Here is a 23,893-nt window from a genome sequence, read left to right as displayed (position 1 = left end):
CCTGGTATCTGTGGGGCAGAACAAGTCGCAAAACCACCCTGGACCCAAGGGGTCAGGAAGGAGGTTCTGCCCTTGGGGTTGGCGATTCAAGGTGAAGCCCTATCACAGAGGGAGTACTGGCATAAACCGGTCAGATCTGCTCAAGAGTGTACTTTGTAATTCTTAATTTTTTAAAGTTAACCAATAAAAAGTGTCTATATTTATGTCACACAACTTGATATATATGCATACATTGATTGAGGAATGGCTACATTGAGCTAATTAAAATATATGCTCACCAGACGTGGTGGCGCATCCCTGTAATCCCAGATCTCAGGAGGCTGAGGCAGGAGGATCGCTCTGAGTTCAAGACCAGACTGGGCTACATAATGAGTTCTAGGTCAGTCTCAACTATATAATGAGACTGTTTCTCAAACACACACACACACATACATACATATATATGCTGTTTTGAACACTTTTGTGGTAAGAGCACTTTGAATCTACTCTCTTATAGATTTTCAAGTATTTTACACATTGTTATTAATGACAGTCATAGTATTGTACAATGATAGATCTCTTGAGATTATCCTCCTCTGTAATTGAAAGTTTGTATCCTTTGACCAACTTCTCTCCAGTCATCCAGTGCCTCACCCCCCCATAACTATCATACTTGTCTGTATTTCTATGATTTCACCTTTTTAGTTTCCACATGTATGTGAGGTTATACAGCATTTGTCTTTCTGTGCTGTCTGATCTTACTTGGCACAAAGTTTTCTGATTTCCTCCATGTTTTTGCAAGTGGCAGGATTTCCCATTATGTGTTGGTAAGTCTATACACTTCCTCTGTCCATTCATCTGTCAGGGACGCAGTTCCTTCCTATCTTGGCTTATTAGCAACAGTGCAGCAAAGGCAGCTGCCGATGTCTCTTCAGTGTAGTGGTCCCGTCACCTGTGGGTGGAGGACCTTCCATTCAGTAGCAGCTCTGTCTGTACTCTCAGCAGCACTGTACCAGCGTTCCCTGTTTTCTACGTCCTTGTCAACAGCTTTTTCATCTGTGATGTTATCCCATTTGTCTCTCTTTACTTCCGTTGCCTCCGCTTTTGAAGTTATAGCCAAAAAATCTTTGCCAAACCAATGTCAACAAGCTCATCTTTGGCGCTTCTTTTTAACATATCCCGAATCTGCACTCATGACCCTAGGTCTGGATAAATACCCCTGCTTCTGAATCTAAGCACAATGTTCCTGTACGCAGGATCTCAGACAGGATGGCCGCTCGGATCCCACCAAAGTGAGGAAAGTGTCCTCTCCTGTGTGCCCACGGTTGACTGTGCTCAGCGCTCTGGGGCATCAGTGTCACGTGGGACAGAAACTGTCCTTCACTGGACTCCCTCCTCCTCTCAGGCCTCTCCTCCAGAGAGCCACAGCCACTGAGCTGTTCACCTCCCTCGTCCCCCTGTGTGCTGCACAGGAGCTAGTGGGTCCCCAGAGGAAACCCAGCCGCTCAGCTCCAGGAACATGCGTGTGTGTGGAGACCAATGGAAGCCCTCATGACAACCACACTAGACAACTTTTCATATTGCCTCCTGCTGGACCTCCTCTGCTAGGTCTTCTGGATCTATTACGCTAGCGGGTATGACTTAAAAATATTTTTGTGACGCAGCTAAAATTTTGTTTCCCCATATCACATATTTCCATCCGTGCTGGAGGAATGTTGCGCACTTCCTCCTAGGGCTCAAGCTTCCCTACGAGGCCAGAGTCCTCCTGGGGCCGGTGACAGAAAAGGCAGAAATAGCGGTCCTTTCCATGATTTTATTCTGTTACTCAATAGGCGTGATAGGGTGTATGGAGGAGGCCTGCAGACTGGGTATCAGTCAGTCTGGGGAAGAGGACCCATTCGCTGAATCAAAATGGGAACGAATATGGAGCCTACGAGACTTTCGGAGGCCCAGGTGGGAAGGAGGCCCCCAATGAAGTAGGGGCCACACTCTCCTCCCTCATCACTCTGTTCCTAAAGCCCTGGCCAAGAGCACAGCATAGGAGGGATCCTTTTTCTGAGCAGCATTTAAGCAGGGGTAGACCTTTCTCAAGAGGGTGTCTAAAAGCTGAATTACTCCCTGTGTTTATTTGTTTAAATTGGGTGTGATTCATAGAACAGATTTTTAGAGACACACAGCAGATGCCCTGAAAATATGTGACATCCTAGTGTGTCTGTGTTGTGTGGAAGAAACAGTGTGTTTCCAAGGAAACCTCATAGCCCCATGCTGCTTAACCTTCAGTCCTCGGTCTCAGAGGCAAGCTGAGCACACAGCTGTTTCCTACGGATTCACTAAGAGCCGGAGTCTCAGGATCTCACCTGCAAAATTTTCCTCTGACATCACCAGTGTCCTCTAAAATTTGTGCTTGAGCAGATTTCTCGCCCACCGTTGCTTCGCAGAGTCCGAGTGATGAGGAAGGTGGCATGTTCAGTCCTTTCATGGGGGTTTTGCTGTGCCTTTGCAGGACATTCTGTAGATGTAAGTCACAAGGCAGCATTTTGCTTATGCCCCGACAAAGCCCTCTGAAATTAACCCTGAATGAGACAATTAGTAACTGATGTGTCATTAACGTGTATTCCCAGGAAACGAGAAACAGGTGGAATGTAGGTCTGAAATTAGGGAGAGGCAGCACGAGAAACTAGAATCATCTCAGCCTTTTTACTTATATTCCCAAGGAAATGAACGTGGAGACCCTCTGTACGGGACTGGACACAATGGATGTCAGGTGACTCAATGAACTGTATCAACCACAATGACTGATGAGGCCATTAGTGCTGTGACAACAGGTGTGCCTGAATCTCATACAACTCGGAAAAACATCTACTAGTTACATTTTCTGAACACTAAAAACTTAATTGTTGGGCCGGGGATTTAGCTCAGCGGTTCGGTGGCCTGCCTTGCAAGCGCAAGGACCCAAGTTCAATCCCTGGTACCAAAAAAAAAAAAAAAAAAAAAAAAAAAAAAAAAAAAAAAAAAAAAAAAAAAAAAAAAAAAAAAAAAAAAAAAAAACCAAAAGAAAAACAACTTAATTGCTGTGCACTTGAAACACTTAGTACTTGAGCTTCAATAAAGATCCTGATATCCTGCCAGGTGTGGTGGCGCACGCCTATGATCCCAGCACTCGGGAGGCTGAGGCAGGAGGATCGCTGTGAGTTCCAGGTCAGTCTCCACTACATAGTGAGACCCTGTCTCAAAAAAACAAACAAACAAACCAAAAATCGAAAAACAAAACAAAACAAACATCCTGATATCCTTATTTGCTGTTCAGGTCCAAGGCCTTCGATGACACTCCGGTTCAAATGATTTCTGTCCTAATTTCAGCACTGACGTCCTCATGGCAGAATCTGGGGTTCTAGTGAGAACAGAAATGTGTGCGAATGTGCACAAGCAGTGTGTGTGTCTGCCCACTTCTCACGTGGGACAGCATCACACAGAGCGCAGCCGGTGAAACTGCACATCTGATTTTTAGGTACCCAATTTCAATGAAAAGTCCAAGGAGCATTGTCCTTTGTCATTAGGAAAATATATTTACTAACTATTTATACCTCCAAAACTTACTTTTAATGTGTACCAGCTCTATTGGAACACACAAATTTATTCGTACATTTTCCTTTTTGGCTTTTTAAAGGAGCATTGGAAATACATACTGGTAACTCATATGGTCATGCCCAGTGTGACAGTTCTATGTCATGGAACAGGTCTCTGTCCAGGGTAGCCTGTGTCAGGTGTGGGGTTGGGGAAAGGAAGCCAGAGGCTCCTGGGCCCTGCTGTGAGCACATGGGAGATGGACACTGAGAGTCCCAGGTGCCGCCAGAAATGGATGGTGGCCCAGATGGGGAAGTATGGTGGCTGATGGAAAGGAAAAGAAAGGCCTCATCTCTCTTCCAGTTTTCTGGCTTTCTTAATGCTTTTTATCTCTACTTGTCTCTCTTAAAAGCGACATGAAGAAATCATTTATTGTTAGGTGTTAACATTACTGAGTTTTTTTTGTATTTCATTAAAATTAAGGCTTAAAACTTTGTGTTTTGAAAGACCCATACAAAGAGTTTATAAGGACATGTCTTTCTAAAATTAAAATTGAAATGTGTAGTAGATTCTATAGAACTCTCTCAAAAGATTGTTATTAAAAGCAAATGAGGCCGGGAATTTAGCTTAGTGGTTCCACTGCCTGCCTCTGAAGCACAAGGACTAGAGTTCGATTCCTGGTACAAAAAAAAAAAAAAAAATCAAATGAGCAAAGGATGTCAATTTTGAGGTAGGGTCACATTTTTTATCCTGTTTATCTACAGGAAGCCATAGTTGACCTAAACTGAAGTAGAACAAAACCAACAAGCAAAATCACCTGGAAATCCACAGACTTTTAACTCTCTGGCAAAATATTATTTTTATCCATTTAGAAATTATTTGATGTTCAACCGCTCTAGAAATTTCTTTTTCCCTAAGCAGATACATTTTGTAATCATCAGAGAATGCTAAACACTTGTAGCTCCTTCTTAGGAGTCCAGCAATATCTGCTTTAGTAAGAATAAATTTTATATGACCATCTAGAAATCGTAAAGGGTCCTTGTCGGCCATGCAGGAGGAGTAAAAGGGAGCATCTGAGTCTTCTCCAGCACTGTTCTGCTCTCTGTGAAGTACTCACAATGAGCCAGGGTCGGGAGTCTGTGAAGAACAGCAGCAGGACCTAGCAAAACTGGCCTTAGGTGTGCCCAGCTCAGCAGCCTCTCTTCAAACCCACCGTGCCCATTGTTCTTGTAACTTTCTCCGGCCGTTCGGGAAGTCCTAGTCTGTGGGAGTCATTTAGAGCTGTAATAAAAAATACAGTGAGTGCCGCTGCTCTGTGCCATGCAAAGGAAAGGCAGCTCCTGAAAACACGACTCTGTGTCCTCACCCTCCTCAGTCACAAAATCTAGCACCGTGTGACCTCCGGCTGTTCCCCAAAGTCAAGATGACCAGGAGAGGGAAATGTTTTGAATCCACTCAGGGCATCGAGGCAGCCAGGACAGCGCAGCTAAAGACACTCAGGAAAGAGGGCGCAGAGCTGTTGCAGGAGGGGCAAGGAGGATGGGAGGAGGGTGCTCTAAGCAAAGAGGAGGATTTGGAAGGGGATCCGTGGCAATGTGTTTCTACTGTAATACATTCTAAATGTTTAAATATTCACTCACTCTTTCAGTCATATCTTGAAACACCTTAGGAACCTGAGTTAGAGTTATCTTCTGGTGAGATGCGGTAGCATTGAAGTGTAAGCTCAACAAAGACTCCCCAGTAAGTTAAAATGTAGGAGTATACATGTCCCCCTGATTCAGGAAGTCCGTACCTCAAGGCTGGTCATTTCATGAGGTCTCCAGCTTCAGCAAGTGGATCAATCCATTGATGCGTTAGTTAGCTGAGCGGCTTTGGGGGGCGTATTTGGAGGAAGTAGGTCACTGGCGATGTACCTTGGATAGGAACATCTCATCCCTGGCCCCTTCCTCTGTGGCTCATCCTTTCTTGTTTCCTGGCCACCACCAGGTGACCAGCTTCAGTCCTCCACACCCCCTTTGTCATTGTACTCAGTCACACCCAAGTCCCATGAAGATGGAGCTTGCTGACCATGGACTAAACCAGCTGAAACCATAAGATGAAACAAATCTTCCTTCCTGGAAACTGCGTACTTTGTCACAGCAATGAGAGCTAGTACATCTCTGCCACTCCATCCACTTCCCCAGATGGTTCTGGGACAAAAGTAAAATAGCATCAAATAGATTCAAAATGAACTACCAACACGAGGGATCCATAAGAGAGTTTTGACCATAGAGGATATGCATTTTCCAAAGTCACTTCTTAATATTTATGATCTATTTTTAAATAGTGTTGAAACTTAAGATAAAGAAAAAGAAAGAATAAATTCCTTGGGAAGGAACTGTGGAATCTGCCAAAAATCTCCAAACGATCTTCTGAAGCCAATTGTGTCTAATTTCAGTGGTCCTAAAAAAAGTGAGCTTACAAATTGCTCTCAACCTTTTCAGCCAAAAATAAGGGAAACTTTTATAATCTCCATGTGATAAAAATCACTTTGTTTTAAAGCTAAGTATCAAAGAGACTGAAATATTTGGTTACAAAGAAAAAATATCTGGAAGGAGGGTAAAAATAGACCTGACCTTTGAAGAGAGAAATTTTTTCTACAAATTTGATGTTTTTAAAAAGAAAAAGGATGTCCTAGAATAGCCTCTTCTCGTGTTAAAAATCAAATCATCAAAATATTTTTGGAACCAATCAGGAAAAGAGAGGAAGAATTCAAATATAATGTGTCATCATTTCTTATTGGAGTTAGAATTTTCATAAAAAATATGCACATCTTTTCGCTACTAAAAACCTGGACTCAGTGGATCAGTATAGTAATAGGTATTGTTTGCCCAGTTTTAACCATGTCAGAGTGACGAGCTTCCACGGCCTTCTTTAAGCTTGCCTTTGGGACCTCTGTGGAAACAGTGGGTGCTAGAGCTGCTGTCCCCTCCAGGACCGCTCACCCTTTCTTCCCAGCCCATCCTGGCTCCATACTACCCTTGGTTTTAGGCATCAGCTGAGGGTCTTGGACCTCCATGGGCAAGAAGGAGCCACCGCACAGGGAACTGAATGCCTACAGTCGTGGCTGGCCCGTGTTTCATCCTTTTGCTTGACTGTTGATGTGGCGGGAACTGTGCCAGCCTAGTGTGTGTGACCTTTATCTTCAAAGTATGACCTTGTTGAACCTCAGATCTCTCATCCTACTCACAAGAGTGCCGGGGTGATTAAAAGTTCAAGGTACGTGAGCTTGCTGGAAGATGGTAATCTGTGAGGACCGTTGCTGCTCTCTGGCCCATGCTCATTAACCTGTGTGTGAAGGAGATGGTGTGACTTGTCTCCTGTATTCGGAGCCTACAGGTTGTCACTGCATTATGCCACTGGCAGCGTATTGCAGAATTCACTCCTCAACTGTGCCATCAATTCATCGATTTAATGTCATTCTTTAAAAAAATACAATGTGTTGGGCCGGGGATTTAGCTCAGTGGTGCCACTGCCTGCCTCGCAATCACAAGGACCCCAGTTCGATCCCTGGTACCAAAAAAAATACAGTGTGTAGGTTTAGCCCCAGAAACTTCTTTAGGGAGCTCTACTATGGAAATGATTTAAAATGTGGACACAAATTATGTGCAGTGTTTTATTTTATTTTAATTACAACAGTGAAATATTAGAAGCAACTAAGAGTAGGCAGATTAATTATTGTACATCTACCCCATGGATTATTCTACGGCATCAAAATGATATGCTAAAATACTCTAATGACAGGAATCTGCTCATGATTTTGCAACGTTCATACAATATTCATTTAGTACACAGGTCCAAGTAGGTATTCAGTAGACTAAACTGAAGCAAACCTATTTAAATACCAAGAAAATCTTTATCTGAATGAACATGCTTGGGTGTATGAGGTGGGCTTGAAATATAAGGTGAATATTTACATTTTAAAATTCATTATGGTAAAAGACGTATGGCCATGACACTCATCCCACTGTCCTTGCAACTTCCTGCAGCAGCTCTGGGGTCCTCTTTCCTGAGTGTCTGCAGTTGGGCGGTCCCGGCTGCCTCCATGTCCTGAGTTAGTTCAAAGCACTGACTTTTTTGTTTGGTCTGACTTTGGGGAAGTTGCATAGTGCCAGATCCAGAGGATAAGGTGGATGAGGACAGACTGGGACATTTTTATTTGACTGCATTACCATAAGTGGCTGATCAACAAGGGGTGACCAAAATCTATGATGAGTGTCTAAATTTTTTAAATTATTATAGCGAAAGACACCTTGCCATTAATCTCCATCAAAACACGCCCTCTCACTTTGAACACCTCCCATTATTCTTGACCATATGTCCTATACTGTAATTGTTTTCTTAAACTTTAAACTTTCACCATGACTTTCAGTCACCCCTTGCGTATGTGATGAAAAACACAAAAGCGTCCACAGAACTCAAATACAGAGCAGCCATAGCTATCAGCTGTTCATTCTTGGTAATGGAATTATAAGGGGTTCATACTTTATCTTTTATAGTTTATTTTTCAGATTTTTCACACTATACCTATATTTGTAGTCAGAAAGGCGTATATTAAGAGTCCCCCTATGGGAATGAAAATGTGGATTTCTTATATTCTTTGATTGTAAAAATATGTGCTCATACACACAGATAGAGCAAAGTGTGAGTTGGGCTAGAATTTCCTTTGTGTTTTCTCATGTCATTCTTAAGCTAGTGGTCCATCTAAAATGCTAGCTCAGGAAGAGCAGCACCTGCTGTGAGTCACACTGAGTCCCAGGGCTCTGCACCTCATTTCTGAGGGGAGCCTTGGGGGCATTTCTCCAGTGGCATCTCACTGAGCACAGCAGGGGTGGGGGAAGAGGCTTAGCATGTGGACCCAGATGTCCCTGGTCCTGTGTGTGGGTGGCTTCTTTCCCCTTGAGCTGTAGGTTCATGACACAGCCCCCCCCGTCCTGGAGTCTTAAAATCTCATGCCCCCTGCTGTGACCTCGCTGGTGCTCATTGTAAGTACGTGTGACTATTGTTTCTGAATTCTATTGAAGTGCTTTCTCAGGAAACAGTTGTGAGTTCATGCTCCATGAGAATATCATTTGCTAGTCTGCTGCTGATCTATGATTGCTTTGAAATACACTTCGTGTTAGGAAGGCGTTGGCCTAGGGATAACCCTACAATCTGACTCTTTGTGGGTGTTTACTCTGCTGCGTGAATTTTCCAAATATGTATTAAACATCAGTTCTCTTTATCCCACACTGGGGTGATCAGTGCTTTTATAGCCTTAACGAAATATATAAATATCGCTTACAGGCATAGATGCTTTTATGTTATAAATGGATCGTGTGTTCAGTAAACAACGAGGACTGAAATTCAAGGATTCCCTCTGTGCAGTGTGCAGGAGGTTGAAGAACGCATCGGTCCGATGAGCGAGCGGATGTGGGGTGACTGCGGGATGGTAAGGGGAGCAGGGCGGTTCCGAAGAGAGCTCTCTGGGAGGGCAGGCTTGGGTGGCTCCGTGCCGTGGGTCTCCACTCTCTGCTCCCCCTGGAGAGGCTGCCTCAGGGAGAATGCAGGGCTGGCAAACTTCCTCTCCTCTGCAATGACCAGAGGCAATCTCAGTGCCCGCCCTGGTCTCTGCGATCGATCCTGCACATCCCATACTCGGAACACACTCAGGACCGGCCAGTTCCTCACTCTGGCACCAAGGAGTTTCCAATCCAGGCAACGGAGCGATGCCCCTAAGCGTGGCTCCTGAGCAGTACTGACAGGGAGGTGCCTCGGGGGACCCAGAGGGAGCCGCGTCGCTGGAGTCTGCCATCCCAGGGGTCTCACGTCCCTGGCTCCCACACTTCCTTAGAGGAGCCTGCAAAGCACCTGGAGTGGGTTACATCACAACACCGAAGTCCAGAGTGCTTCCCTCAGAGAAAGCCACCTTAGAATACCGTAGTGCTCTGGTTTTCAATCGTACTGCATTTCATTTGGTTAAAAGGCACTGAGGATTTTCATCTTATTGGTCTGCCCTCTCGGCCTGGAGTCTGTATTAAGAACCGTGGCTTCTTGTCTCAAAGAGGAAGTGCGTCAAGTGTATGAAATCCAACCTCCCTCGAGATTTTGGTATCACGTGTTTGTGCACTTGTAGATTTTTACATACAGAATTGGCTTCTTCCAAAACACCAACCGGAATGGGCAAGACAGGCAGCGCTGCTCACTCCCACAGCTGTGGGGAAGCCGAGGCCACCTGTGGGCACCAGCGCGGGCCTCTCAGCACGTGCAGAGGAGAGTGATGGCCGTGTGCAGCCTGCTTCGTCCCTTGTGACGTGCAGCCATCTTTGCCACTTGTGGTGGTGGACTAACTACCGGTCAGCCTGGAACGCCCAGCTGAACTGAGTCAGCGTGGTCCAGGCGTGGAGGACCCAGCAGCGGCATAAAAGGAGAACTGGAGGGGAAGATCGATCGTGTGCTGTTGATTTTCCTGGAGAAGCTTGCCACAGATGGTTTTCCTGTTGTGAGCTCGGCTGCTCTCACCGTCTGAGGAACTCCAGTCCCCGCTGATGCTGGGAATGGCTGATGTTCTCTCTGGGGTAGCTTCGGTCGGTCTTTGCCTTGAGTGTTGCTTCCTGACTCCAGTGCAGGTCCCTCAGCCTGGTGACACAGTTCCTTGACATGGACTTGCACGAGGCATCGCCGTGGACTCTAGGCTCTGGCTAGACATGGAGGACATGGCCTCGGGCCCTAGGCCTTCAGCTGCACTCTCAGGACAGTGCTGTGGGCTCCAGGCCCTCAGCTGGATTATTCGGGTCTCCAGTGTGTGGACGGATCTCTTGCACTCCTCTGCATTTGACTTTATATAAATATTATAAAATAATCCCATAAATTATGTGTCCTGTATTAAATCTATTCCCTTGCAAACCCTGACTACACACTTGTTCCCACACAAAGCTATTCTTTGAGGAGAGATCTATCAGTGGTGCAAAGCTCCCGGTACCGTTTTCTCACCCTTATCTTAAAGTTCTATGGTGACACAGGCAGGGATTGACTGCTTGGTGGTGCTGTGTGTGACAGGTGCAATCCTGTCCTCCTGAAGGAGCACTGACCTCACAGCAGCTCAGAATGTGACTGTATTTGAAAGAGAGTCCTTGCAGATTAATTAATTTAGCTGGCTTGAAGTCATGCTGGAATGGGTGGGCCCTTAACCCAGTGTGGCCAGTGTCCTTACGAGAGCGAGGATGTTCTGACACAGGTGCAGAAGGACTCAGCCATGGGAAGACAGAGTTAGGGTTTGTGCTGCGCTGCCACAAGCCAAGGGACTCCCAGGATCATCAAAGAAAAGGCAAGGAAGGAGCTTTCTCCAGTGGCTCCGGAGACCTCCAGGCCTGCGGATGGCTTGGTTTCATAACTTCTGACCTTCAGAGCTATAAGAAAACACATTTCTCTAGTTTAAGTCACCCAGTCCATGGTACCTTGCGGCAGCAGCCTGGGGAAAATCATACAAATGCCATCACAAAAGATGAAGCCAAATGCAAAGCACAAGTCACACCAGCAATCAACCCATCAAAGTCCTTCTGATTCCTGGGCATGAATTATGCACATCTCCTTTTCATACCTGTCAGTTTGAAAGGGGAGATTGTCATCTCTCAGTTGGCTATTATAGATCCATATCTAAAAATGTTCCTTTTCTACAGCTGATGGATGGGCTCCAAGCTCTTTACTCCTGTGCAGAAAAAGAGGGGGAGGGGAAGGGAGAGGAGGAGGAAGAAGGAGGAGGAGGAGGGGGAGGAGGACGAGGAGGAGAGGAAGAAAGAAGAAAGTATTTTGCTTGTACCTGAATATGGAGACTGAGCTTGAGCTCAGTCCTTGCTGGGCAGGTCAGACAGCCATGCTTGGGACACTGGGCAGTGTCCATAGGGGACTCGGGGCAGCAGAACTCAGCCAGGACAGCATCTCTGCCCTCAGCTCCCTCCAAGAGGCTTAAGGCAGCAAGAGGCAGCACCCACAATGCATAGGAAGCTGATGGGACTAAGACCAAGGCTGTGTGACAGCCCAAGAGGACGGACACCATACTTGGACTGTGGCCACACTGCCCATTCTCTTTCCATGACATATTTGCTCTGATTCATCTCCACTGTGGTCCTGGATGGCAAACAGTGCAGGTGCAGATTGTTGCCTAGTTCCCGAGAGGAGTGGTGTGGGACAGCTGTCCATCAGGATGTGACAGGTTACACCTTTCCATGGAAGTTCTGGGTCTGCTTTGTCACTCTTTTCATTAATCAGCTCAGGTGAAGCCTGATTTCTGTTGGACTGGGGCTATTGTTTAGGTGGTGAGATGTTTCTCAGCCCGGTTCATAGTGGGGGCCTGGGTATACATTCAGTCGTAAAGTGTTGGTCTAGTGTAACTGCAAATCCTGATACGTCAGTTTAAAATGAGGAAAGCTGTTCCTGGGTGTGTCTGGTGGTTGGGGAGGTGTGGCCTGGGCCCTAAGTCTAGTCCCTCCCTGTGTTGCTCTGGCACACTCCCTGCTCTACTCTCTGGGCCCCCACGAGCTCAGCAGTATTGCCCCACCATGACCTTCTGCCATAATGTCTGCCTTGCACCGAACCCAGGGCCACGTTAAACCTCTTCTCCTTTAAGTCATGGGTGTCAGGTGCAGGGTCTCATGACTGATAATACACCTAGCATGTGTGAGTCCTTGGGTTGAAAACATGATTTGGGGAATTTAACAAAGAATTTAGTAATTATACCTGGCTAAAGCCCCTATGCGGGGGGGAATTTGGTACTGAATTTGTGTAATTTTTATAGTATTTGCTGAATATGGTGGTTATCTTTAGGTTGTTCCACAAAGAAATGGTGTCCTCAAGTTAGATGACTTTCTTATGACTATCTTTTTTTTAATCTGGCCCTCATTTTGCTATTTCTCTCCATAAAATATCAGTCGCTTAAAAGGCTATTCTGTAATTAAAATTTAATATCAAGAAATGAAAGAAAGATGACTCAAGTGCTAGACGTTTATAATGACTTTATTATACCCTTGCTCAAATGACGAGTGGAAGCTTTCTCAACATGACATGAGAATAATTTATCAGAAGACATCCGACTGAGTAAAATGTACATTGGAGAAAACCCTTTTGTATTCTCTCTCAGGAAGAGAGCAAATCACCTTAAAACACTGGGGATTTTTGCTCCTGTGTTATGTGGGCATATCCAACTTTTACTAAACACATGCGCACTTACACTGAAGGAAGGAGCACACCAAACTTCTTGTCTTCCCTGAATATCTGAAGGTTGTAGCAGTCACACTGTACGTGGAGCCTACTGAGACTTGCTAATAAAAGCAGGATGAATAATTGTGTTCTACGTGAAATTTGTAAGCAGTTGCTAAGTGGGAAAATGTGGGGAGAAAAATACAAGGAAGGAAACAGAAAGGCCAGACTGGGTTAACCTTGAGCAGGGAACTCATAGCAACATACCCAGAATGTCATCGTAGTATTACTGGGGAGACTGGACAGTTTCAAGGGGTAAAGATGATGCTTAGACTCTTGTCATATTTTTTGGGGGCGGTACCAGGGATTGAACTTGGATCCTTGCACTTGTGAGGCAGGCAGTGGAACCACTGAGCTAAATCTCTGGCCCTTTTCAGATCTCTTTAAAGAACATAGCCTGGCTTAACTGTGGAGGAAGAGAATTTCCACATGGCCTGAATTCCCATGCTTTTGCTGTGAAGATTAAATAAAGTGAGGAGGCCTGGCTTCTCACACAGGAAGTACATGCTGGCCTGGTGAAGACGAGGGCAAAATAGCATTTGTGGTCAGCCTCACGAAAGGACCGAAGGGTCTGCTGTCCTTCAGGTCCTGATGCAGGGCCCTAACCTCCTCAGGGGAGCGGCCCAGGACTGCCGGCTGCTGTCCCTGGCACACCTGGTGGTAGACACTTGTCACTGCACTCATTCCGGCATCACACAGTCGCCAGTGGCTCAGGGCCTGGCCCTCGTTCATTACGGTTTTGCCCCTCATTCGCATCCTCCCTGTAGCTCCTCCTTTAGGTCCAGGGCAGGGTCTGCTGTTGGCAAAAGCTCACAGTTCCTGTCTGTGCAGGGAGATGGTCAGCTGCTAATTAGCTGCGTGTTTAAACAGGAAACTTTGAGAAGCCCAAAGAAGCCAGCTAAGGTGTATAAGGTGATTAGATTTGGAAACCCAGCCAGGAAAACACCATGATCTCAAAGAGGTGGAACAGGGCTCTTTCAGTGGACAGTGGACAGTGGGCCCTTGACTTACGAACTCAGTTTGTTCCCAAGGCTAGTTGTAACTCAGGTTGATCAGTGAAGGCTCGGGCTTCTGTGCACAGCCTTCAGAGTCCCTCCCCTGTACACAACAGTGTCCTTGGAGAGACACCAGCCCAGGATTTCTCAGGGTTAAATCTGTATCTGAGACCATCTGAAAGCACAAGCAACCAGCGTTCGGGTTGTAATGCAAGACTTTGTTCATAAGCTAACACTAGAAGTTGGGTCATAATCCAACTTGCTCATATGTCAGGCCAGTTGAATATAGAGTCCACTTTATCTTACTCTGCTTCACAGCAGGAAATACAGTGTGAAAATTGCATTTTACACTGACCCAGTGGCCACGCATACACAGATGCATGTGCAGACGCAGGCGTGACCCAGCGCACATCCACACCGAAATGAAACCTTCACACAACACTCATTCCTGCTGTTTGTATATGCTGACATAGTCTGTGCTCCTCGGTTTTTAAAAACTAAAACTATAATCCATGAAATTGATTTCAGAGCCCCTGAATAGGTTGCTGTCTACAGCGTGAAAAGCCATTCCCTGGAACGTGAAGTGGCCAGCGCAGGCTCTGTTTTCGCCCGTGTGGCCGCTGCTTTTCCCGGCTCTGACCCCATAACATGCACATCCGCCTCGGGCAGACACACTCTGCCCCACCCACCGCCCAGGTCCTCTGCCTCCCCCAGGTCAGCAGTGAGTCGGCCGGGCGTCACCCTTGGATCGAGCGCCACTGCTCCTCCTCCTTGAACACCTCCTTCTTCCAGTCAGCTTGGTATTTTCAGCCAGAGCTGGAAGGGAGCCTCAGCGTGAAATACAAATTCCCTTCCAGCCACAAAACGAGGCATCTGCGGGGCAGGAAATAAGGTCCATGGGAGCAATGCTAAATATTAGCGGATGCAGGCAGCAGACAGATGACATCTTTGCCTTATATTGTCAGCATCTCCTCAAGAAGGGCTGATATTAATTCTCCCAAGACCAAAACAAGGCACTGGGGACAGACAGTGTGGACCCCAGCGCTTCTGGCGGCGACTTCTCCTTACCAGGCAGTGCTGTTTCTCGACCTGGGGCCACCTTCGTCCTCACTGCTTTGCCTCATCCCCCTGTCCAGGCCACAGCTCCGCTTCAGAATCGGGGTGGCCCTTCAGCCACTTCATCTTCGACAAAGAAGCCAACCATCCTCGCTGGAGGACACATAGCCTCTTTAATAAATGGTGTTGGAAAAGCTGGATCTCAACCTGCCAAAGGTTAAAACTAGACCCTTATCTTTCACCATGCACTAAAGTGAAATCCAAGTGGATTAAAGACATAAATATTAAAACAGAAACACTAAACTGGCTGGAAGACAAGTAGGCAGAACTCTCTAAGACATTGGCATAGGAAAAGACTTCATGAACAAATCCTCAGTAGCATGGGAACTAGCACAAAGAATCAACAACTGGTATCTCATCTTATTAAAAAGCTTCTGCACTGCAAAAGAAACCACAGCCATGAGCAGAGCTAAGAGACAACCTACAAGGTGGGGAAAAATTTTTTACCAGCTGCTCCTCAGACAAAGATCTACTATCTAGAATAGATAACGAACTCAAAAAAAATTAGGACCCCCCAAATATAAAGACTGATTCAAAAATGGGCATCTGAAATGAACAGGCATTTCTCAGATGAAGTAAAAGCAGCAAATAAATATATGGTGCTTGTTATTTTTTTTTTAATTCCTTAAAGTAATTCCTGTAAAAATCAAACCCTGATCTTTCCAAGGACTTTCCTGTAAGCAGCTAGACATCTAACTAGAGCGGAGATTAATGACAGACTCCAACAGCAGCACAGGCAAGGATCCGATCATTAACTAACTAAACGGGGTAATTAGGTATTACCGTCGGAATGCAGTGTGCAGCTGAAATTAGCAGCCTGTAATTGAGCCTCATTTAACTGCAGGAGAAGCTCGCTGAGAGAATTTTATTTACATGAGAAAAATGTCTCCGTGAAATTGCTTTCAGGGAATTTCTGCATAGATATCCCAGATCACTCCTTATTTGTCAGACCCAGCCAGGGCTGTTGGTCTCTTCCTTAAGCCCCTGTATCACGGACCACGGTGACATCTTTATTTCTGGTCAGTGATCTCCAGCAACTCAAGGCTCAGACCCCAGTCTGGGAGGTCGCTGTTGCTTGGCTGTCCTGGTGATATTTTTCACACACAGAACAAGTTCAAACAAAGCTGGGCCAGGTGATAGGTGAGGAACCAAGGCCCACATTTTGATGCCTTATTATACTGATGTTATTTTTTAGGAGGAAAATATCAAAATACATGCTGTGTCAGTATCCAAGCAGTCACGTAGCTCTGAGGAAGGTGGAGGCCAACGGGAGCTGCGCTCAGTGGTGAGAAGCCAGGGCCGCACCGTGGATCCCATGGCTGGGTGCCAGTGATGCCCCCAGAGGGAGGACTGCACAGCCCAGCGGGGGCGTGGAGGGGCTCCCTGCTGCTGTCAGCCTTGCCCGGAAGTGGCCCCTCCGGGAGCAGGCGTTTGGAGGCTGCCTTTGCACACCTGCCCCAGTCCCGCCAGCCCAGCCTCCGCCCCCGCTGCGCTGCCCCGCTCCTGATTCCTCTGGGCTTCTCTGTCCAGACGTGTGACACCCACTGGCTCCCTTTGCAGGGGCACCAGTAGAATCCACCTACCATATCCAAGTGCAGGACGGTGTGACATCAGCGCAGACTCCTCCCTTCCCCATGCACTCCGACATCAGAGGCCCAGGTAACAGTTCAGTGGGCAGCAAAGGTCTGCCCCTCATTTGCATATGCAAATATTCGCACATGCGCATCCACAGTGCTCAGTGTCTTGCGTCTTGCGTACCCAACTTCCTATGTTCTTCTGTGATTACTCTAGATGTCCAGGAGAGTTTTGCAAAGTATTACAGGACGTCCCTTATTGTTTTTTAAATGACTGCAGGATATGAATGGACCCTACTTACGAGCCCCTTGATTGGCCTTCCAGTTTATCATTTCTAGCTTTTCACATAACTTTGCAGGGCATTTGGGGGACAATATCCAGTGTGCCCCGTCTGAGGGTTCCCGGGGCCAGTTGGACTCACCGACTTACACTCCCACGAGGGGTTCGTGTCCTGCCACCTCTGTCCAGATTGCGTAGTACCCGACGTTGTAGCGTTTTCCCCCTGATCTCCAGGTGAAAATAACATATTTTAATTTTCAGGGCTGTGGTCAAGTTCTAACTAGATTCTGCTCAGAAATGAATTAAAATGTACTTCATGTGTGAAAAATGGACACTTTTGCATTATCAAGTTGTCTGTTTGTAGAGTTTGACACGGCCCTTCCCGTGTCCCTGTCTATGTCCTGTGGGGCTGAACACATCCTTCACATTTTCTCTTGCACAGTCTTTGTCTGTTCGTAGGTAGATTCGTAATTTTTAAATGTTTGCTAGTACACATTTGCAGTGCACGACGACACTGGCGTCCTTGTGCAGACCTGCTGCTTGAGCAGAAGCATCTTAAGGCCTCCTGTTTCCCCTTCCTCTCCCCCTCCCCTCACCTCTTGGTCTTTGTGTTTTTAATAATCTGGCAGGGGCTGTATATTAGCATTATGTCGTACTATAGACCCTTGCTTTTCTAGAGTGTCTCTTTCTGCCAGTCATTCATCCAGATGGCCCTATCTGTGCCACAGTGTCCCCCGGCAGGTGTCATTGTCCCGGCTCAGGCAAGGAGATCCAGGCTCCTCTGGGTCACATGTGTCCCCAGTCTCTGCCAGCAGGAGGGGTCCAGAGCCCAGGCTGTGTGCACAGACCCTGCCGCAGTCTGTCTGGGGTCCCCTGTCCCCCTGGCTCCTCGGCTGGCCCTCCCCCTACTCACCCCCACTGCTGAGCTTCCATCCCCATGAAGGGCGTCCTGCACCTGCGGAGCTGCACCCCAAGCAGCCTGCAGCCTGACCCAGTCCTGGCCTCGGAGGACCCCACAAGTTCCTGCCGGGCCCCTGAACCGCTTTCTCCCCTGGCTCTATGGCTGCACCAGCACCAACCTCAGCCTCACTCGGGGTCTGTGCTTGTCCCAGACTTCTGCTGATCCTTTAGTTCAGATTTATTTCTGGGGCCCCGAGTCCATGTCTACCCAGCTGTGCTATCTCAGACTCCACCCTGACCCAGAGCCAGGCCACAGTGGGCAGAGACAGGAGCAGGGAACCAACCTGCCGGCAGTGTGGACAGGGCATGCCATTTGACCTTTCTGTCCCTTGATTTTCTCATCTGAAAAATGGGAATGATAGCATCTTCCTTTTGAGGTCATTATATAAATCAAATGGATCTGAACATGTGTGAAGTTTTGAGTGGCCATGGTTCACTCTGTGACCCTGCTGGCTCTGAGTAGCGTTAGCATTGACACGCAGCTCTCTCTGTCTTCACATTTTCCCTTTCCCAAGGCCATGAGTCACCCCGGGTTAGGGCTCATCTTGTCCACTGTGGTCCCACTTACCCCGTCTGTGGGGCCTTCTTTCTAGGTCAGACTCTGGAGCACCTGCACCTCGGGTCTGTGTCTTTTCCCTGGGAACCCTTGCTCATGCTTAGATGCAGCTTTCAGCATGAATCTGTAGGCATCATCTTCACAGCCCCATGCCCGAATCCAGTCTGCACTGTGCAGACACCAGGAGTCAGGTGAGATGCTGATAACTGTAGAGTTATTGTGGATGTGGTTTTTTTTTTTTCTGTTTCTACTTTTATTTTAGTTTGTGCAGATTTAACTTTGCAAATGAAAATTGTAAGATGTTCCTTTGTAGGCTCCTCTCATCGCTGATGCTGTGCTCCTAGGCTTTGGGTGTCAGTCCCGTGTCCCTCTGGCTTCCAGATGGTGCTCTGGAGAATGCTTCGTCCTGTTGCACAGTAGGGCTGCCAGTGCCAGGCAGCAGGCACAGCTGGTGAAGGCTCCAGTGTGTCGTGCTGCTATTTGCCATCTCGTTAGCTCAGCCATCTGCCCTGTTAATTACTATTAGCTCAGTTCAGATGAAAGCAGCAAGACCAGACAAAACACTAAGAACTAGTCCTAAGTGGAAAGTCCAGGATGCTTTTAAAAATCTCTCTGAAAAGAGCACAGTCGCTGTAGCAGAGCTGACCCAGCTCTACAGTGACAGCCAGGGAAAATAATGAAAGAACAATTAACGTCAGAATCTCAAAACACTCTCTTTTCATGTAACAGTATGGTATAGTCACTCATGGAGGGCAAGGGAGGGCATTTGTATGTCCTACATACAGGAGTATTTTATAGAAAGAGACACATTTTGGCTTTCTTTTTACCCAGACCTGAGAAGGATGTTTGGAATATAAACAATAATAGGCTCCTCCATCTGCCATCCATTTAGTAAAGAGTCTGGAATAACAAACCCAAGTCCTCTTCTATGTAATGAAGGTGAGAACTTGAACAAGACAGACAAGATACTGCCCCTCTGTCGCGAGCCGCAACGTCAGAATCCTGCCAGCAGGTCCCAAACCCGAGGGAAGAACAACAGGAGAGCAGTTTCACGAACTTAGTTCCAGGCTCAGGTTCTACCATAGCAAGGCCCTGTTTATTTTTCAGGGTGGGGTATATATAGGCTAAAACCGAAACCAAAAGTACAAACAGTGTGTAGCAGACTGGAAAGGTCACAAGGTAAAGTACAAACAGGGTGTAGCAGACTGGAAAGGTCACAAGGTTCTACAAAACAAGTATTATGGGCTACATTTGCTAGGCAACAGGTCAGACCGCCAGTTGAACCAGCCCGTTGTCATGGGCTACAGCACGTCCGTGCTGGCGGGGTGACTCAAAGTTCAACCATGGCTATGCCCATGTCAAGGCTCACCATAATGGCTCACCATACCCCTCCAGGTGGAGGAGAGGCACCCAAGGTAACATACAAGAAAACCAGGGTCCAGAACGAGCGGCAGGGGTGTGGTTAACGTGTAGAGATGTGGCCAGAGACTGAGCCCTGGAACGAAAGCAGAGAGGGAGGAGGAGCCGGTCAGGCCGGGATCTGGGCTCAGGGTCTCCAGGGAGAGCAGAGAGGCTTGGGGTGCAGCCAGGTGTGGTGGGAGGAGAGATGGGGAACAGCTTGTGGGGATGGTCAGACATAGGCTGTGGTAGCACCTTCCACGGTGTGGCCTTGGGGGTGGCTCCCACCCTGAGCGCCGAGGTGAATCTCGGTGGTCACGGCAATCGTGGGTGCTGAGTGGGAAGGGGACAGAGCGGAGAGGCAGATGAACACGGGTGTTAGGGACCTCCTAGCTGAGGTCCTACGCTGTAGATGAAGCCAGGTGGGCTGGAGACCACTTGGGAGGTGACAGCGGAGGAACTTGCTGCTGGTGTGATGCACGGGATGAGGACAGTTAATTCCTCGACCTTGGCGCTGAGCCCTGTGTTCTGGTTCTCTGTTGTGTTTTCCGGTGCGCAAGGCCGCCTTCCACCAGGAAGAGACGAACTCGTGAGAGTCACCCGTTATGACGGTCTGCAGACTAGTCCCTGGCTGGCAGCCTTAGGCCCCTGTTACTCATCTGTTTCCTGTCACAAGAGCAAAAATAAAATCAACAACTCATGAACTTGTATAGGTACCATTTAATTTTTATTTTATTTGCAGTTGACAAATCATAAGTGTGTATACCTGTGGGGTGGAATTGTTAACTTTGCATGTCTGTATATACGCACGGTGTGAAAAGATTAAGTCAAGCTCATTTGTCCCCATCCCACTTAGCTTTTCAGGTTAAGATGTATGAGACTTGCTCTCGCTTATTTTGAAGCAAGAGTTTCACGGTACGTTATTGTTTTTGGCCACTGTCCCCCTTCTGAGCGGCAGCCATGTGACTGTCCCCTAAATGACACCCGTGTGTCGATCTGCCCTGCCCTGTGAGAACGAGCAGGGTTCTGTCTTTCCTGGATGAACAGACCTGCGTTGAGAGATTTGAATGATTTAACTGGAGTCACCCAGTGTAAGGCGACAGTGACAGGGTGAGTTCTGACCCGCTGGACTGCCAAGCCTGTGTGTTTTCTTCCTTATGAAGGATCTCCCAGAGGAGGTGAGCTTGGTTCACTGGAACCATGGATTCTGTGTATGAACATGGAAAAAGCGAACAGACTGAACGAATAAACCAATCACAGAATCTTGAACATACAAGGTTAATTATTTATATCAGAGTGGTGCGCAAGGATAAGTACAGGTTTGGGATAAGTACCGACTTTCCTCCTTGGTAACTAGCAATTCCTTCCTACGGTGGCACAAGAACAATGCCTACCTACTCCAGCTTGCTATCCCCTTCCTCTTTTGTCACCACCTTGGCTGCCCCAGGCCTCTGCCTGGAACCAATGCAATTGGAGGCTCCGTGCACACGCCCATGTCTCACGCCATCTCTGTTCCTTCCTGTTCGTGCCGATCACAGTGCCTTTCAGAGTCAGCCCCAGTGCTCTCCCCAGAGGTCACAGGTGCCCACTTTCTGTAGCTCAGACCTTAGAGCTGTGGCCTTATGCATTGATGACCCATCGTTTAGCAGAACAGACTGCTAGGACTGCTGTTATTTTCACCTCCGCCTCGGATGTGATTGTCTAGAAAACTAAAAAAAAAAGGCGTCATCTCCAACTGCAGGAGACACTACCTGTGCAGCCTCTGTTGCTCGATACCCTGGCCGGGAAGCCCTGGGGCAGAACTTCCATCCCGAGCGCTCCTCAAGGGCAGCCCAGGCTGGGGCGCTGAGAGACTCTGGTAGCAAAGGGAAGCAGAGCTGGTGAGTAGCTTGGTAGCCAAGGTGGACGCTGTTGAAGACAGGCCAGGGTCGGACACCTGGAGGCTGGGTGGCCCACACTCACCCTGAGCTGCTAGCCTAGCCCAGACCAAGACAGCTTCCCAGGAACGGGGTGCAGTGGACTATTTGCCCAATAATGAGGACCCCAGTGCAAGAATCACCCCCCACCCATGGTTCAGACTTTCGGTGATTGACATGACAGAGGCAATGAGCTCTTGTTTAGAAAAGTTTTCCTTTAAAACACCAATAGTTTTCCAAGGAAAATGAGGTTATCTGTAAAATTCTGGCTTTGCACAATTCCATTTCCAGACAGTTCTGAGTAGTCCAAGGATGGGTGCGTGTGTGTGAGAGAGTTTGTGTGTTTGCATTGGACCGATACCAATAATTTGTATTTTAACAGTTGCTCCTGTTATTGGAAGTCCCCTTGTTGATCCTGTTGAAGGATATGAATGAAGAAAACAGCAGCTCCGTGTGACTCGGAGCATCTGGGTGTGAGGCAGCAAGTGGGGCCCACCGGGGGAGCAGTGAGGATGAGTCCTCGCCTCCACGACTGAGGCATAGGGTGCTCGTACGGCTTCACCGCACCCTTCCTGTCCCCAGAGTCCCGAGCGCCTTTCGAGTTGTCACTGCACCCAAGGGCTGGGCTTTGGTGCCTGCCCCAGCCATGGCCTCTCCTCCCCACCTCACTTTAGGGGTGAAAGTGTTCATCGGTTTCAAGATGAGTTTCAGAGATGGCTGAGAGGCCACCGTGCTCAGTCAGCACAGAGGCTTGGTCAGTCTTTCTCCATAGCTGTGAGCATCTCAGACGTGTTTCAGGCAAAAAAAAAAAGGCCCAAGTGCTTCCCAAATGCTGTGTCTTAAAGAGTCTTATTTTCACAAGAAGCAAGTAAGCAAAAGGCCAAGTATTTCAGGAACAACCGGAGCGACGAAAGGAAATGTGCTGCAGAACAGAGCCCACACAGGGGTCCACAGCGAGGGCCAGGCGGCGGCCACTGCCCTGGCTCCTGTCTCCCCTCCATCTTCCAGGGCTGATGGGCCATCCACTCTCATGGAAGAAGTTCCAAACCAGAGAGATGACAGCAGTCGCATTTGTTATCTTCTGTGTCCTTCTTGTCTGTCTATCAAACTATGTTGTAAAGGAACTGGTTATTCAAGCATTATATAACCATGCAAATATCTGAAAGAAAAAGTTAGGTTGTAGACATATTGTTAAGGAAAGCTTGGAGTAGACTGATGACAAGGGGTAAAAGATGTTTTTAGTCACTCTCTTTGGGGGAGGGTAAAGCAGAATTATCCAGAATATGTAGCATTGGGAGATATTTTCAACTTTTCTAATATTTAGCACATTTACAGTCTCTTTTATAATAAGCAGCCCCATAGAATTGTCTACGAGCTTAAATATTACTTAGAAACACTTTATACTATTTTAATGATTAATTTATGTTCTTCGAAAAAATTTATGCTAGGTCAGTATTTGTTTTCAATGTCTTTTTACCCCTGTGTTCTTCTGAATTGCTCTCATCTTGCATAAGAAACTGTCTCGGTCATTTTTCTCACCACTGAGACACAGTACCTGACACCCACAAGTTGAAGGGGGAGAGGATTATTTTGGCTCACCTTCTGTAGAGGCTTCAGTCCCTGGTCCCCTGGTCGGCTGGCTCCGAGGCAGGGAGGCGTGGCAGAGGGGCCTGGCGGAAGAGAGCTGCTCAGGGTGGGGCGGATAGGAAGCAGAGAGTGAAGGAGGAGCCAGGGCGGGAGATATAACTTTCCAGGCCACACCTCCTGACTACCTCTTCCTAGTGGAGCCCCCCTCCTAACAGCACTTCAGCTGAGCACCACAATCCAGCCATTGTCGCAAAGTCCTGACTAATCAGGGTTTTGGGGGGTGGGCCATCCAGATAGAACCTGTGCAGAAATCGTAAGACATTTTCATTGATCAGCTGACGTATGAAGAAAGTATAGTCCTTGCATGAAATGACCAAGGAGTGGGGGAATTATGTTTGCAACTAAATGTTTGGGATCTAAAGCTGGTGAGGTCAAGGCTCCTGACGATTCTTTTTTATTTGGTGCCAGGGATCGAACTTGGGTCCTTATGCTTACAAGGCAGGTGGCAGAACCACTGAGCTAAATCCCCAGCCAGACAGTTCTGATTTAAAAAAAAACAAGGAGGAGTTTGAACTGAACCTAAGAATCCTTTTGGCATTTTAGTACTTTTCCTAAAGAGGCAGGTCATGTTATCTTTCTAGCAGAATCAGATCACTTTCACTGAGTACGTCCAGTCACCTGTGTGGAAGGTGCAA

At 47.4% G+C, this 23,893-nt stretch overlaps 1 protein-coding gene across 1 annotated transcript in view; it reads left to right on the top strand.

Moving 5' to 3' along the window:
- Dscam (DS cell adhesion molecule) overlaps positions 1 to 23,893 on the top strand; it is a gene marked incomplete at its 5' end in the record, with an annotated part of 531,581 nt that overhangs the window by 273,282 nt on the left and 234,406 nt on the right. The gene's annotated exons all lie outside the window — the stretch shown is intronic.

The sequence above is a fragment of the Fukomys damarensis genome, unplaced genomic scaffold, assembly GCF_012274545.1.
Source record: "Fukomys damarensis isolate Sample0158 unplaced genomic scaffold, DMR_v1.0_HiC HiC_scaffold_24, whole genome shotgun sequence".
In the NCBI taxonomy this organism is placed as follows: domain Eukaryota; kingdom Metazoa; phylum Chordata; class Mammalia; order Rodentia; family Bathyergidae; genus Fukomys; species Fukomys damarensis.
Note: the sequence above shows the minus strand (reverse complement) of the source record. Positions and strands in the feature narration are given on the sequence as shown.